The 14,239-nt window shown below is 36.1% G+C and overlaps 1 protein-coding gene and 1 long non-coding RNA gene across 2 annotated transcripts in view; one reads left to right on the top strand and one right to left on the bottom strand.

Annotated features, from left to right (window-relative positions):
- Positions 1 to 7,124, bottom strand: part of LOC134656247 (A disintegrin and metalloproteinase with thrombospondin motifs 7) — a 123,820-nt gene extending 116,696 nt beyond the window's left edge. Inside the window, exon 1 of the mRNA XM_063511753.1 lies at positions 6,800 to 7,124. The gene's annotated coding sequence lies outside the window, so the exon portion shown is untranslated. The remainder of the gene's footprint in view (positions 1 to 6,799) is intronic.
- LOC134656300 (uncharacterized) overlaps positions 1 to 14,239 on the top strand; it is a 65,778-nt gene that overhangs the window by 35,890 nt on the left and 15,649 nt on the right. The window lies entirely within an intron of this gene.

The raw sequence follows: 14,239 nt of genomic DNA, 5'->3' as shown, positions 1-14,239 counted from the left end.
TTTTTTTAATACGTCATAAATCGCCTAACTACGGAACCCTTCATGGGCGAGTCCGACTCGCACTTGGCCGCTTTTTTAGTTTTATATGTTTTCCGTGCAAAGCTCGGTCTCCCAAATATTTATTTTAAAGCGACCAATGCTGAAATTACTATTTGAATTGGTCGGGAAGTATTTTAGATTAATTATACGCGTTATAATCCGTTTCCATAGTTCTATTTTAAAAATATTTAGCATAGCATTTCTGTAATTCCATTTGAATCACCTTCGAGCTAAATAAATCTCTTTTGTCAGTTTTAATCAATGTTCTACTTAACTATGACAAGTAAATAAAGTTTTTTTTTAATAAACTACTATTAGTTTTAAATGTTCTATTTTTATTGCCTAGTAATCTAGATCGAATGCAACACGTCCTAGTTAGCAAATCCGTAGGTAATTAATCTGTAATGCTATAAAGTTACGTATTATAGGTATTGTATATATGTCACAGATAAGAAAAAAATAATTATTTTCACCTTGCAGTAGCTAATATTAAATCCGGTCATATTTATAGTGCCGGGTTCATGGCTGAATGTATATAGTTTATTTCGGTGCGTTCATTTCTTTACGTTCCCAAGTTCACGGAAACCAGACGGGACAAACTAGGGCAATAGGCCAAGTCTTTGAACGTTCTAAAATCATGTTAACGATATTAATTACATTTTACATCTCTAGACTAACAGTCAATATTACCTACGAGCTAGAAACTACGGCGCGAGATCGATTTAGGTTCGAGGAGGAAAATCACGTACGACCCAAATCGGCAGCCGCAATAGGTGTTCACATATGGCGCGCTGGTTCTGTACAATTTATGACTAAAAAATCGGGGACTTGGCTGACACCTAGGCGGTTTGGATATTTATATAGGAAGTAATAAATTTCAAAAATAAATGATGCAGCCCAGTTTCCGCATTCATAAATTTCGGGAGGGCAATGTGTTACTTACAAAGGTAGCTATGCAAAGCAAGACAACCTAATATAAATAATTAACACAATTTAAATAATTAGATAGTAAGAGTGAATGTGCAATGTGGTAACTGAAATGATCCGTAATCATTATTCGTTAGTATTCTCTTACAAATGCGTCACATCAAATAAATACTTATCATCGTTATTATGTATCAGGATTTAAGTATTTCATTTATAGAAGCTAGTTGTTGTATGTACAGTGTCCTATCTATTTCCGCATAAGCGTTTAGGGCATATCACTAAATATTTTGTGCTTATAAGTATACTGCTTATCCACATCTGTAGAGCTATGGCTTATCTTTGAATCAACCTATATGATAGCTATAATTAGGAGGCAAATAAAATAAAAGTCGGACCAAGCTAACTGTGCATGCCGTTTGCAAAGTTAAAGTGTGGGAATGTCATCATTCAAATGACTATGAAAATTTACTTAGAATACAAATGAGAGAAGCTAATCCTAATAATAATTAAAAAAACGTTTTATTTCGTACTGAATCGTAATAAAGTGTCAATATTTGCGAAGTAACATGGTAATAAAGGCATTTGAATATATTAAATCAGTAAAAGTGACAAGGTATTCAAATAGCTAACGATTTTGAAGTCAGACCTAGTTCAAGGTTAGAGAGGCCCGTCAGTTTACATACAATACAGCCGTGATGTGCCGTCATCGTCTGCTATGTCTTGAAACTGTCAAACAGTTTTTGATTTCAGACAGTTAGTTAGACAGTGTCAGCTCAAGCAACATACCTAATATATTCACTACATCTAAGATTCTACATATATACCTACATATACCTAAATACCCACTGAAAATATAGTAATATCTAAGGAGATAGAGTTAGACCAAGAAAATTCTGCAGCGATTTTGATAGCCCACGCAGTGCAAGTGTTATTTACACGTCATAAATTCATAGACGTTTGACGTTTAAAATGACACTTGCACCGCGTGGGCTATCAAAATCGCTGCAGACTTTTCTCGGTCTGACTCTATCTCTCGTTTTAGGCTCAGTATACTTATCTGCCGTCCCTGCTGAAAAAGTGGACATATGCTTGATCTGGATGTCCATGTCGTTTGTACTAAATATAATATGTCTTTACGGAAAAGGTCAAAGCTACTGAACCTAGCAGTCTAGACGCAAAAACTAAACTATGTCAACTCATGATCCAGAAGGCGGTAAAAATTCTCAAACTCAGCGCATAGAGAATCGATATGACACGCATGCTTACCATAGCTCATTATGTATCCTGGTTAGGTTTCATAGGAACAATGAAGTTCCGAAGGCCACGGCACAAGTTCACGCGCGGAGTCGACGACCGGGCTTACCATTAGCATTCAATACGGCGACGTATTATGGGGCTTTCTAATGCCAGATTACTGAGATTACTTAATTGTTTTTCACGATGGTGGTTCAAGGAAAATCTTTGTAGATGATGATGATGTTCTTTGGGTGTTTCTGTGGATTGTATATATTGTAAGATATTTGAGCACAAAGGTTTTTGCTAAAACTACGTTCGCAGACTTAAGCACTTAAAATACAAAAGAAAGTCTCCTAAGTCTCCTTAATTATCCTAAATACCTATATTCCATTGCATTGAAAACAAATTAGTTTTTTCAGTTCTTCTCCAAAATACTGCATCGAGAGGACAACATCCAAACAAATTTAGATATTGCTTTGTTCTTATATGGCTAAAATCATGTCACTTTAGCTGATGTAAAATTAAATTTGAGCGCCGTAGTCTGACATCAATTTGATATTGTATGATACTCAGATGAAATTGTAGTCGAACTTTCATCAGATTAAGAAAATCACGCTACACCGCCGTTTTTCAGCGCTCCAAAGCCGTAACTATTGTTAGAGCCATGATAACATTCGGCCTTCATCGGGGCCAGGGCTCGGCCCGTCCCGAGTTCACGAGCGAGGGCCGATTTTATTACTCCAGTACATTTAACCCATTTTACTGACGCAACACCGCTTTTATCTTGATATAAACCTATCAATAAAAACGCTTTTCCAATCCATCCATCATCGTTTCCCGGCCCATTTATGCTTAATGTTATTCATTAAGATTAGGGCTTACGGGATGATATCATTGGCCTTGAACCTCAAATTGCGTTGCTACCAGTTCTCACGAGGCTAACGCTAAAATTGACAACGACAATTTAATTGTAACAGACTGCTGGCGAGGACGTGACACGACGTGGTGTTAATGAGCATTCATATACTTTACAATTAACTAAATGGCAAGACGGGTTGCTGTATTGGCAAAATGAAATGGTATGGTACTTTTTACGATTATTATGTCGAACATATTGTGTTTTGTTAGGAAGTATAGTTATTTGTACAACAAGAGATCAAAGTTTGATATTTCTTCGAGTGCTTATTTTGAGTCCCGTGCAAGCGAAAGATTCTATACTAATCTAATTTAGAATCTTGAGCGTAGTAGTCGCTCTTAGTCTCTAACTCTCGTAACTTTGATCTCGTGTAGTTCACAAAACTTTTCACCTCAGCAGTTAGAACATATTAGAGAACCCGAAAAATGTATTCCTTCTTCATCACTTACCTCTATTCACTCATGTTTTCTTAAGATATACCAACAATTAAGTTTTCACCTCAGCAGCTCGAACAAGGGTACTTTGCTACTTAAAAAACAGTGAGCAAAATGCGATTTTGCTCACTGAGTGAGCAAAATCGCATTTTGCTCATTTTGTCTCACTCAGTGAACAAAATGCGATTTTGCTCACTGTTTTTAAGTAGCAAAGTACCCTTGTTCGAGCTGCTGAGGTGAAAAATATATTTGAGAAAGATGAATGCCTATTGAATACTTTATGTCGGATATAACGCAATAGTATCTCAGCCATTTTATAGTTGGTCAAACCAATTTGTCAGTAAATGAAAACAAAAACAACTATACTCATCCTTTTCTTTTGGGTGCTAGTACTAGTGTAAGACAAAGATAGTATGGTTCTCTCAGTCTATGTTTGAAATGAGACAGTCCTTTGACAAACTATATCTAATTTAAATATACATTTGTGATTAGTTACTGGCAAGATCAAAGTTTTTTTTCAGTTCCTCTACCTTACTGTTTTAAACGCTTAAAGTTGATTTTATAAATAGCGTAATATACTCGTAAATGCGACGGAATTTACGTGGATAAGTTATCGTACTCGCACTAATAAACTGCAACAGTGAGGCTGTATTTGCATTCAATTACCTACATAATCTACGGAAAATAAGTAACCGTGACGAAATGCTGCGTATGTTGATAATAAACCATGCGACTCGATCGGGCAATAGCTAAATCTTGCAAAATACATAGTAGGTATGTGTTGCAAGCTACAAGGCTGGGCCAAAGGAGTGTTACTAAGGAGTCGCATCTTTTGATTAGGTGCGAATTTTAAGAGCTCGAATTCGTTTGGTATGGTCAGTACGTTTTACGAGTAAGTAAAGAAATTGTATATTTTTAAGTTGGCCGTTTTTCGAACCCTGTCTCAATGGTGCCCCGAAAAAATGTATTTATTTATTTATCTAATACAGAATCCGCAAGTAATCACCTTTAAAGTTTGAAATATGAAATAGGTACCTAATAAAAATCGTTATTTTAAAATAAATTTAAAAAAATGCGTTATTGTGTGTCATATATCCAAAACATTAATTATATAGAGGCATAAAGCGCTTTAAAGTTGTAAAAATCTTTTAGTGTAAGGCCTGAGTGGACGCTCGGAGCGGAACGTTCGGCGGGGCGTGCAGCGTGGCGTCGAGCTCCCAAGTGATTTGAGCAGCGTGCACTAAAGCCGCTCCTATACGTTTGCATTTGTTTAACATGCACGCCGCACGCCCCGCCCCGCTGCACGCCCAACTCGAGCGTCCACTCAGGCCTTACACTTAGAGTCGTCCTTACGAGAGACTCAAATCCCTTCTCAAGCTTAGATTATAGGATCGAGTGCTTGTAGGTCTGGCCAGAACTCGTACTGCCAACTCGAGTTTTTCTTATCAACACTAGCACCGAGCTTCGCAAGCTCCCGGTAAGTAATAGGCAAGGATGCTAAATAGTGACAAAGGAAGGAATTAGCACCGCGTGAAACAGCGGTCGTTCACCCACGTGGAGCATTTGCGGACTCGTGCTAAATGCTTGACCAATTAGCCGTTACTAGTGTTGCGATTATTTTATATTGGTCATTTATTCCTTTAATTTATCCTTAGATAGAGTTTCTCAACTCAGCTCTGTTCTACAGATGAGGAATGTCTGTGCCACTGTACCTTGTCACATCGTCACATCCCTAGGAGCTTTCATATATTTGATGGCATTGTCCAAAGTGGATAAAGAGGGTACCGGCACAAAAGTCAAATTCCTGGACTACCGTACAATTCATCTTGCGTTGAGGATGATACCGTGAGAGTCGTGAGACGAAAGTTATTTACCTATTTTGCAAAATAGCTCTTACGTGTTTTTTTTTTTCGGGATTCAAACGTTTCCATTTGAAATTTCAATTAATCGATTCATTGATTTAATTTAAACAACAAAAACTTTACTAAAGAGGGTCCCGGCACAAAAGTCAAATTCCTGGACTACCGTACAATTCATCTTGCTTTGAGGATGATACCGTGAGAGTCGTGAGACGAAAGTTATTTACCTATTTTACAAAATAGCTCTTATGTGTTTTTTTTTTCGGGATTCAAACGTTTCCATTTGAAATTTCAATTAATCGATTGATTAATTGGTTTAAACACTGGTTTAAACAACAAACAGACAAAAACTTTCGCATTTACAATTTTAAATGTAAAAGACAGGACTGGGGCGGGGCCCGTTTTCAAAAGCTTGTAACTTGTAATACAAGTGGAAGTCCCTTTCTAACGAAAGCTGTCAAAAAGTGACATCCGCTTGTATTACAAGTTATAAGCTTTTCAGAAACGGGGCCCTCATCCATCCATATTCCATACCATTATGGATAAGTTAGAATGTCAGAGGCCACAGCACATGTCACCTGACGCTCGGTATCGTAAGGCGATAACCGGGCGAACGTACGAGTTTATTATTCACCGTTCATCTATTTCTGTAGTCTTTATCTCAATGAATGTAAATTAAGCAGGCTATTAATTAAATATTCGACGTCGAAATTGATAAAACATAACTGTCTAACATTATTTAAAGAGTTATTAAACGACATGCTATCAATCTTTACGGTACAAAGCAATGTATTATTGATTACTATACAACTACATTTTGACAGAAACATACACATCCATGAATTAATGTAGTTTAATAAACGAAATCTTTCCTATAATTTATTAGTTTGGTATATGTATGTACTACTGTTGCGTTTTCTAAATATAAACGGGTGACTGAACTCATGAAAATCTTCATATCATTTGTAACAATTGTAACCCTCAATAATTATTATTTTATTACCTACAGCAATTCTAATAAAACGTAGTCTTTAAATACCAAGTGACCTAAATAACGGCTCTATAATTTTGCCTTAGCCTTAAAAAGTAAATTTAATTGAACACCAACTAATTTATAAAGGCAACATTTAAACAGGTGACATTTAAGTAGTACCTACCACTATCATTACTGCTTACAATAGTGTTTTACATAGAGACAGTTGAATGGAACATAAGTACTCGGTGACACTTGTACTATTCTAATTCATATTGGCGCGAATTTACCGCATTTAATAACCGTCCTTAGATTCCATTACATCTGTGAGAACCTTTCAGGAAATTCGCATGGTAATGCCGTGACTTAATCAATAGTAAATTAAGCATTAAATTACATAATAATTAGTGCTTACTTGTTATCTATCCATGGCCCCGCAGACGGCCGGCAGACGAGATGAGCACGAGTAAAAGTGAAATTTGTGAGCACGCGCGCTAATTTATTCACTACCAGTGAAAAACGCGTTCGCGCCAACTTTAAATAAACACGTGTTCGATAATTTGAATTTCGATGGTGCAGCGTTTGGAATTTGTTTTTTTTTTCAGTCGCAAGTGATGTTCGTTTGGTGCACGCGGGCTGGGAGCGGAGCGCGCTTCGCGGCGACTAGAGGGCCACTGGCGGCGCTCGCGCAGCGCCGGCGATCTCAACTCCATTCCAACTTCCATTTAAAAATCGAACGTGCGTGCGTACGCTTTTCCGATGCTAGCTTTCATAGGGTAAACTTACTGAAGAAAAAACTAGGATCTTACCAATGTGTAACAAATAAGGGGTACCTAATGTCTGGTGACCTGTGGTTTGTCTATGTAAACATACAAGTACCTACGTATCTATAAAGATCAAAGATATAGGTATTTCACGATTTTCACGTATACCTAATTAAATTTTACAAGAAAATATGTAATAGATAATTGTTAGGGCTGAAAATTATAGGTAAAGTTTTTTTCACCACACCAGCTCGGAAACGCTTACTTTTCACTTCAAAAACTGATAGCAAAGTTGCACTTTATTCACATATTGTGAGGCAAAGTAATCAAATGCAAATTTTGAGTTGTTTTCCTATGTTTGCTGGTAGAATTTACTTTTAAATGATGATTTTGGATTATAAATATTTAATAATATTCATTTGGATTTCATTTGGTTTGATTTTGTTTGTTATTTTACATTTAATATTTGCTTCGGGTTGGTGTGGTGAAAAATTTTGTGTTTCACTCGGGGGCAAATTTTGTTTAACCCTCGTTCAATTTTGGACCTTTCGCTTGCTCGGGTTGCTCGCTTGATCAATATTAGCACGAGCGGTTAAACAACAACTTTGCCCCCTTGTAAAACAAATAACTATTTTGCGACATATTTAACATCCAACGCCCACCCATATTTCGATAAAAATGTCGCATTAACCCTTGTTAGTAAAGTGCCCGTAAGAAATAGTGTACTAAATCATTTTTGGAATGCCTACTCTTTTTCAAATTAATTTCCTTTACGTCCACTAGGTTGTCTGAAAGAGATCGTTTTTAGCAATATTATACAACATCTTTCTCTGTCTGTAATTCTGTATTGTCTGCCTCAATCTTTTATCAATTGTAATTTTTCAAAGTTTGCAATAAATTTTTTTTTAAAGCGAAACCTATAAATCTAGAATATACGGTTATGTAGCATAATTTCGAAAATCAAATATCCTAAGTACGAAATTCCTAATGACAGAACATCGAAAATCAAATTGTCTAATGTACGAAATTCCTAAAGATGCATGTCCTAATACACTTTTAATCGAACAATCTCATTTTCGAACATCAAAATTCCTTTGTACAAGGTGCCTAATGACAATACTTCGAAAGTCAATATGTCTAGTGCTCAAAATAGCTACGTTTAAAAAGCCTAATGACAGTACTGCCCCGCTACGCGGGGCTATTTTTCTGGGCGTTTTGCCCTTTGGGCATCTGAAGCTACCTAACGAACCTAACCTACCTATTGATTTAGTCTTATTCGAACTTTAAGATACGTCAAATATTAGATATAGAAACGATATGCGTCGGATATGTATCATATGTCAGTGTCAAACAAGTGTCAAAATTGACGTTTCATCAAACAAAAACGTCACTTTTGTCACTAGTTTGACACTGACATATCCCATCCAAAGTGACGTTTCTTCAAATAAAAACGTCACTTTTGTGACTTGTTTGACACTGACATATATATATACCATCCATACAAGTGTCAAAACTGTCAAAAGTGACATTTTTGTTTGAAGAAACGTGACTTTTGACATTTCATGAACGACCAAAAGTCGTGATATTAAATAAAATTATCAGTTTCGTACGGTACGGGTAGACTTTTTAAACTTAGGTCAGCTAAAAGTAGGACACATGTCGTTAGAAATTTCGCAACGGTAGACATTTTAAACTTAGGTCAACTGGACGTAGGAAAAAAGGACGTTAGTATTTTCGTGCACTAGCAGTATTGTACTTTAGACATTTAAAACATAGGTTGATTAACTGGACATGCATCTTTAGGAATTTCGTACATAAGACAATTTGTTTTTCGATGTTCTGTCTTTAGGAATTTCGTACTTAGGATTTTTGATTTTCGAATTTATGCTACATAACCGAATATACACAGCCATAGATAACTAACTACCTTTTGGCCCGTTTTCGGGTTTTCCTCCTTGATTTTTAGTATGTTATTGACACATAGAAAAATAAGTTTTATAGGTGTTCCTATTTACAATTTTTTTATTATTAAAGCGAAACCTATTCCTAAACCTAAAATATATTATGCTGAAGCGATCGACATCAAAATTAAAGAGATTTGTTAAGATTTATTTGGTGAAAACGATGTTCTCCCGAAATGGAAATTTCATAGAAAAAGTACGGTATTTCGTTAGGATAGCAAAGCTAATATGCTTCCCTTCTAAGAGCAAAGATTCATTGATTTTTCTTATCCTTTACAATTCTTTCACTACTCATAACTCTTTGAGTAAGTATATAATGTTTTTAAAACAAACTCAGCGCAAGGTTAAGGATTATTACGCCATATGTACCTACCTATGCCACGGGGGCACGTGTTAATCTTAGTTTAGTAAATTAGGTGTGTGTTTATAGTGGCCGGTACCTATACATAATAACTATATATACCTTCCGCGAGTATCAACCTAGGGCAAGTTCGTATCACAAGTGTTTTGCGTCTTTAGTAAACTCGCGAAAATATTGGATTCAGTATTTGTGCCATGCCATTTGCTGAGAATAATCACCTCAAAGAAGTCTACGACTCATTTGAAGAGGTTTTCAACCTAATTTTTGTAACTTCAATATATGAAAAAAAATAATTTAAGACGAATATGGTTATGCCCTTATATTTACAATCAATGTATGAAACCAAATTTCGAAGATTTCTCCGACTCAATAAATGTTTGCTAACCATAAATTGGGGTCATCGGCTTTGAACGGCCTCTATCATTTTGCTTTCGTGTGACCCGTACTGAATGTGACAGCCTATATAAAATTATACTCGACTATGTATTAAATTAACATCAAATATGTATAATAAATGTTCAATAAAGAATTAATAAATTCATAAGTACCTACTGTTACCATGGAGATAACGCAGCATAATAAGCATAGAGTTATTGAATGAACGCCCACCTCCCACCTAACCCAACCGTCTGAATTTTAGTCCTCAATTTAAGAAAACTATTTATACTTCCGTCCCCGGCGTTCCCGTGGGAACACTTAGCAAATCCCGGACTATCGTTCGTGTAATGTCCCGCATCACGCGCATTTTCCCATGTGAGACGAGGAAAATTGTACACTACATAAAATAGATACAAGTACAGTTAGCAGCAGAAATAGTTAAGCGTTTGAGGACACAGTGGTCTGTATTTTATTCCATTAACAATAGTTGTGCTCAGATCACTTTAACTCGCTTATCAGTTTTTACTGCTGACTGTAGATGTAGATTGGCACCATTTGGACACGGGGTAGCTTCATACAGTCCCTCTTACAATTCTTACATCATATGTATAATATCAGAACAGCGTATTTATGTCAGCTTTGCGACGACCTAAAAAATAAGCATTTTTATGTTACCTTTTAATATTAGGTAGTTTACTAATGTAGTTTTATAAATGTCTTGTAACTAAAAATCTATGGATCTGAGGAATCTGATTTTTTTTGTTTGTTTTATGGCTATTATTCGTAGTGAGGCATAGTAGTAGTAGTAGTACGAGTGTGATATTAGTATAAACGTGCTCATCAATGCGTAAACGCATGTAAATACGGCCATTACTCTAAGCCGCTGATGTCACCAATGGACGCCTGATTTATAGTCTAGTGGGATCAGTGCCGGGATATAATATGTCAATGAGCCCTTGATGACGTAATTATTTTTTCTATCTATAATTATACAAAATGACTGGTCTATTTTACCTTCCAGAAGTATAAAAGGGGAACTTTAAAAGGGTAGATCGACGACGATTTTTGGTAACAGAACATTAGGTTAGGTGAGCGTAGTGTACTTACGGTAGGACCCGCTCCTTGTGGATAGACCAAGCAGTGGACGTGTTGCGGCTGACATGATCATAATTTTGATGACTTCAGCAAAGATAGAGATAACTTATGTTAGTTATACAAGAAACAGTGTATCTACTTATTGTTAAAGATCCAAATAAATAAAATAAAATAAATAAATAAAAATTAAACTAACACAGGAGCTTCTTGATACTTAGCAGAAGACAACTCGATTAAGCAGGCAGTGAAGATGATTCTGTAAATTGAAAACTGGACTCTTGTGTCGAAATGATTTTATATCATCAATTTCTGTTTAAAAGATGCTTCAAAAATCGATAGCAGCGAACCAAGTACAATAATACAAACACACACATTTGATACATCGCAAACGATAACTTCTTCTCAGATAATTACAGTCATTTGTCAGCGCGGAGTAATAACAAAATATCATTAACAACATGTGTACTACTCGGAACACCAACACAATCAAAGCCTGTATCGTAGGTGATTAGTTTAATGTCTTTATTAACACGCTAGCTGCTCTTTTTAGGGTTCCCTAATCTTATAGCAGCGAGCAAACCTGTTTGTGATGTCAATTGGAAGGTATTTCACTCATCTCGATGAGGTTAGCAACCTATATGCTAATCAAAATGCACGTGTGGAAATGGACATGTGGTACTAAAAGACAATATAAACATAGCCTTTATACCACCACACTCCTCAAAATATAAAGGCTGACCTTTTTACTAGACGACGATTGACGAAGTAGGAAAAGTAAAAGTTCTAGTCAATTCGATGATATTTGCTGACAGAGGGACTTACAAAGACTAACCCCTTTATTCATAAAACTTTACACGGCTTAATTACTACCTAGTTAATTTATCTAAGGGCTATACAGCTGCACAGTAGATTTGATAGATGTTTTATTAATGTATGTCCTCTAGTTAATTTATGATTTATCCCTTTCTTAGAAATACATAGTCAAAATGACAAATTAATACCAGCCATTAATAGCTATTTGAGGATTGTAGCGCGTTTATGAATAACGCCATAGGAAAGCCCAGCAATTTTTTCATCAAATACCAGTAGGTAATGCAGGACGGAACTTTCAACGTTCACAACCAAATACGGACTTGGCTAAATTTAATTTTAATTATTATAATTTGGAACAATGCACATAAATCAGTGATAAGTACAACGCCTCATTTAATCTGCTGAGAAAAACTGAATCACCGTCTAATTAATACGTGTCTATGTACTTACTTAAACAGTTTCAAGTTTGTATAGCTACGTGTACAGCCAGCATCAACAGTAGCGGATGAAACAACTAGCCAAAAGTACCTGGCATAGCCTAATTTTTCTACATATATTTATAGTCAATAATATTTGCAAAGTTATAAGAGAATTATAGATACTTTTGATGCGTAGGGCGGATAAACAAGAACCTGAAGAACACAAAAATCTAGCAGTACGAAAAAAGTTGCATGACCACATGTTAGAACTTCACTATCATCATCACACATAGTTTAAAACAAAGTCGCTTCCCGCTGTCTGTCTGTCTGTCTGTATGTATGCTTAGATCTTTTAAACTACGCAACGGATTTTGATGCGGTTATTGAAGTGAAAACTTCTTTAGCGGCGCTGGGCACTTTTTGAGGTGGGGAAAAAATGATAAACTCGAGACAGCGTAAGGCGATCACGTGACCGTAAGGGGCGTAAGGTAGCCACTCATAATTTAGATGGCATTTAAATCAATAAATAAAAACTTAATGTCATTTGACATTTATGTTGCGGACTCCTTTTCAAGACTCTTTACCTATATTCAAATAATTTGACATTGTCATGGCAGTATGTAAATAAACATGTCAATGAAAAAGTGTGATCTTATTTGAGAATGATAATAATATATAATAAATAAATAGAATACCTCCGCTAAACGTATGTATCGTGTTACCGGGCGTCGATAACATAGTGAGGTGAGGTCACTTCTATCGGCACTCCCGGAGTGCAACCGTTGTTGCTTTTTAGGGTTCCGTAGCCAAATGGCAAAAAACGGAACCCTTATAGATTCGTCATGTCTGTCTGTCTGTCTGTCCGTCTGTCCGTTTGTCCGTCTGTCTGTCCGTCCGTATGTCACAGCCACTTTTCTCCGAAACTATAAGAACTATACTGTTGAAACTTGGTAAGTAGATGTATTCTGTGAACCGCATTAAGATTTTCACACAAAAATAGAAAAAAAACAATAAATTTTTGGGGTTCCCCATACTTCGAACTGAAACTCAAAAATTTTTTTTTCTACAAACCCATACGTGTGGTATCTATGGATAGGTCTTCAAAAATGATATTGAGGTTTCTAATATCATTTTTTTCTAAACTGAATAGTTTGCGCGAGAGACACTTCCAAAGTGGTAAAATGTGTGTCCCCCCCCCCCCTGTAACTTCTAAAATAAGAGAATGATAAAACTAAAAAAATATATGATGTACATTACCATGTAAACTTCCACCGAAAATTGGTTTGAACGAGATCTAGTAAGTAGTTTTTTTTTTATACGTCATAAATCGCCTAAATACGGAACCTTTCATGGGCGAGTCCGACTCGCACTTGGCCGCTTTTTTTAAATAGATATAGTGATTCAAGAGTAAGGTTTATGTATAATTTGTTAACCCGTGCGAAGCCGGGGCGGGTCGCTAGTATTATATACTTAGGTAATCACAACCTATGCCAGTGGTTCCTAACCTCGGGGTAATTACCCCCGTGGGGGTAAAACTGGTATTTTACGGGGGTAATAAGCTAACCTAATATAACAATACAACAAACGTACACGTTTTATTTTTTATTACCATTGGGAGGAGGGGTAAAATCAGGTTCCCTAGTTAGTCATAGTGACCGGACTGAAAAGGTTAGGAACCACTGACCTATGCTGAATTTGTCCTATGTAACATTTAGTTACATTTACATCTCGCTAGCCTGGACTGACAAGGTGCCGAGTTTTTCATTGATAAACTAATTAAACCGTTTACCGCAACCACACAGACTATTTAATGTCCAAGTCAACAATTTAACTAAACTGTTTTCGCATCAATTATTACATATTGGCAGACAAATATAAAATATTTACACTGCTATTGACATGCTCTAAATTGCGTTAAGTATCTCGGAACACTATAGTGTCGTAAGTCGTAACTCGAACGGTCTGTGTTTAGGACACAACATTTTAGTTACTAACTTTCTATGGCTTAGAACGATAACTGTAGTTAAAAAAATTACACCATGTCAAATAATTCTCAAGATTTTT

Source organism: Cydia amplana, chromosome 18, assembly GCF_948474715.1.
Source record: "Cydia amplana chromosome 18, ilCydAmpl1.1, whole genome shotgun sequence".
In the NCBI taxonomy this organism is placed as follows: Eukaryota; Metazoa; Arthropoda; class Insecta; order Lepidoptera; family Tortricidae; genus Cydia; species Cydia amplana.
Note: the sequence above shows the minus strand (reverse complement) of the source record. Positions and strands in the feature narration are given on the sequence as shown.